Raw genomic sequence first — 3,779 nt, forward strand, 5'->3', positions numbered from 1 at the left:
CTCTCCACTTTCACTTTCATCAAGAGGCTTTTTAGTTCCTCTTCACTTTCTGCCATAAGGGTGGTGTCATCTGCATATCTGAGGTTATTGATATTTCTCCCGGCAATCTTGATTCCAGCTTGTGTTTCTTCCAGTCCAGTGTTTCTCATGATGTACTCTGCATATAGGTTAAATAAACAGGGTGACAATATACAGCCTGGATGAACTCCTTTTCCTATTTGGAACCAGTCTGTTCTTCCATGTCTAGTTCTAACTGTTGCTTCCTGACCTGCATACAGGTTTCTCAAGAGGCAGTACAGGTGATCTGGTATTCCCATCTCTTTCAGAATTTCCCACAGTTTATTGTGATCCACACAGGTAAAGGCTTTAGCATAGTCAATAAAGCAGAAATAGATGTTTTTCTGGAACTCTCTTGCTTTTTCTATGATCCAGCAGATGTTGGCAATTTGATCTCTGGTTCCTCTGCCTTTTCTAAAACCAGCTTGAACATCAGGAAGTTCACAGTTCACATATTGCTGAGGCCTGGCTTGGAGAATTTTGAGCATTACTTTACTAGCATGTGAGATGAGTCCAATTGTGTGGTAGTTTGAGCATTCTTTGGCATTGCCTTTCTTTGGGATTGGAATGAAAACTGACCTTTTCCAGTCCTGTGGTCACTGCTGAGTTTTCCAAATTTGCTGGCATATTGAGTGCAGCACTTTAACAGCATCATCTTTCAGGATTTGGAATAGCTCAACTGGAATTCCATCACCTCCACTAGCTTTGTTCGTAGTGATGCTTTCTAAGGCCCACTTGACTTCACATTCCAGGATGTCTGGCTCTAGGTCAGTGATCACACCATGGTTATTATCTGGCTCGTGAAGATCTTTTTTGTACAGTTCTTCTGTGTATTCTTGCCATCTCTCTTAATATCTTCTGCTTCTGTTAGGTCCATACCATTTCTGTCCTTTATCGAGCCCATCTTCGCATGAAATGTTCCTTTGGTATCTCTGATTTTCTTGAAGAGATCTCTAGTCTTTCCCATTCTGTTGTTTTCCTCTATTTCTTTGCATTGATCCCTGAAGAAGGCTTACTTATCTCTTCTTGCTATTCTTTGGAACTCTGCATTCAGATGTTTATATCTTTCCTTTTCTCCTTTGCTTTTCACTTCTCTTCTTTACACAGCTATTTGTAAGGCCTCCCCAGACAGCCATTTTGCTTTTTTGCATTTCTTTTCCATGGGGATGGTCTTGATCCCTGTCTCCTGTACAATGTCATGAACCTCATTCCATAGTCATCAGGCACTCTATCTATCAGATCTAGGCCCTTACATCTATTTCTCACTTCTACTGTATAATCATAAGGGATTTGATTTAGGTCATACCTCAATAGTCTAGTGGTTTTCCCTACTTTATTCAACTTAAGTCTGAATTTGGCAATAAGAAGTTCATGGTCTGAGCCACGGTCAGCTCCTGGTCTTGTTTTTGCTGACTGTATACAGATTCTCCATCTTTGGCTGCAAAGAATATAATCAATCTGATTTCGGTGTTGACCATCTGGTGATGTCCATGTATAGAGTCTTCTCTTGTGTTGTTGGAAGAGGGTGTTTGTTATGACCAGTGCATTTTCTTGGCAAAACTCTATCAGTCTTTGCCCTGCTTCATTCCATATCCCAAGGCCAAATTTGCCTGTTACTGCAGGTGTGTCTTGACTTCCTACTTTTGCATTCCAGTTCCCTAAAATGAAAATGACATTTTTGGGGGGTGTTCACTCTTGCGATCTCTTATTTGACCACTTCCAATTTGCCTTGATTCATGGACCTGACATTCCAGGTTCCTATGCAATATTGCTCTTTACAACATCAGACCTTGCTTCTATCACCAGTCACATCCACAGCTGGGTATTCTTTTTGCTTTGGCTCCGTCCCTTCATTCTTTCTGGAGTTATTTCTCCACTGATCTCCAGTAGCATATTGGGAACCTACTGACCTGGGGAGTTTCTCTTTCAATATCCTATCATTTTGCCTTTTCATACTGTTCATAGGGTTCTCAAGGCAAGAATACTGAAGTGGTTTGCCATTCCCTTCTCCAGTGGACCACATTCTGTCAGATCTCTCCACCATGACCCGCCCATCTTGGGTTGCCCCATGGGCGTGGCTTAGTTTCACTGAGTTAGACAAGGCTGTGGTCCTAGTGTGATTAGATTGACTAGTTTTCTGTGAGTATGGTTTCAGTGTGTTTGCCCTCTGATGCCCTCTTGCAACACCTACTGTCTTACTTGAGTTTCTCTTACCTTGGGTGTGGGATATCTCTTCACAGCTGCTCCAGCAAAGTGCAGCCATTGTTCCTTACCTTGGACGAGGGGTATCTCCTCACCGCCACCCTTCCTGACCTTCAACGTGGGATAGCTCCTCTAGGCGCTCCTGCGCCCGCACAGCCATGGCTCCTTGGATGTGGGGTTGGTCCTCCCGGCCACCGCCCCTGGCCTTGGGTGTGGGTTGCTCCTCCCGGTCCCGGCCCTGGCCTCGGACGTGGTGTAACTCCTCTCGTCGCCCCCCCCACCGCCCCCGACCTCAGACGCGGGGTAGCTCCTCTCAGCCGTTCCTGCCCCGTCGCAGTCTGGCACTCTTGGCCGCTGCCCCTACCCTCAGATGTGGAGTAACTCCTCTTGGCCGCCGCCCTTTGGGCATGGGGTCCTCCTGGCTTCTGCCCCTGACCTCAGACGTGGAGTGGCTCCTCTCGGCCGTGCTTAGCGTGCTGGTCGCAGCCACCTGCATTGTTGTTATAGCTGGGTAATATTCCTTTCTTATCAGCTATAGGTATGCAACTTATTTATTTATCCATTAATTTTCACTATTTTTGTCTTTAACCTTAATATTTCATTTTTTTTAACTAAAATGTTAGAGTTATAAACTTATTTTCTTTTTTGTTTTTTGGTTTGATACTTAGTGTACTGATTTAATCTGAGCAGGAAGGACAATCTAATTATTGGGAATCCAGTCCCTGAACAAATATGTAGTTTAGTATAGGTTTTAGCTGAAGAGGGTATGATGCTTTGCTTACTTCCAGTTTATTTCTTAAAAATAAGTTTCACATAAACCATTGTATCAGCTAGTAGTGTCTAATTAACTGGCTATAATGGGCTATATAATTAGCATTCTTTCACCACCTGGGGAGCATTAACACATCTCTGATTTGAAGGTATGAGTTTTACATCTGTCTTCCATGTGTGATCATCAAATATTCTTATATCATTAAAACACTTGATTTTTTCCAGGCAGCAAAACCACTCATGTCAGGACCCAGGTCTGCCCACCAGATGGCCAACAGCAGCCTTGGGAACCCCCAACAATCAAAACCAGTTACAATGGGACTCAGCTTCCCTACCAGTAGACCAGCAACAGTTCTGGTACCACATAGCTGAGCAGTCAGTCACTCTGGAACCAGATCTGCTCATCAAAGCGATGGAAGCCATTGCATGAAGCAGGGCTAGCAGTCAACCTGGCCAGGGGCCAGTCCTGCCTACAACTGGACCCACAGCAGTTGGCTCTAACACAACAGAAGTTTCCATGCAGCCCATATAGAAGACACCTTAGAACATGGAGCTCTGATGACCAGAGGGGAGTGTGCTACTCACTCTCAGAGGATGTTTTATATAAGGCCATTTCTCTAAGAATGAGAAATATAACCAAACTATCTAATGTATAGAAATAAACATAAATAATTGGGTAAAATAAGAAGATACAAGAATATATGTTAAATGAAAAATCAAAACAAAACAAAAAACAAACAACAACAACA

Source organism: Bos mutus, chromosome 19, assembly GCF_027580195.1.
Source record: "Bos mutus isolate GX-2022 chromosome 19, NWIPB_WYAK_1.1, whole genome shotgun sequence".
Lineage (NCBI taxonomy): Eukaryota > Metazoa > Chordata > Mammalia > Artiodactyla > Bovidae > Bos > Bos mutus.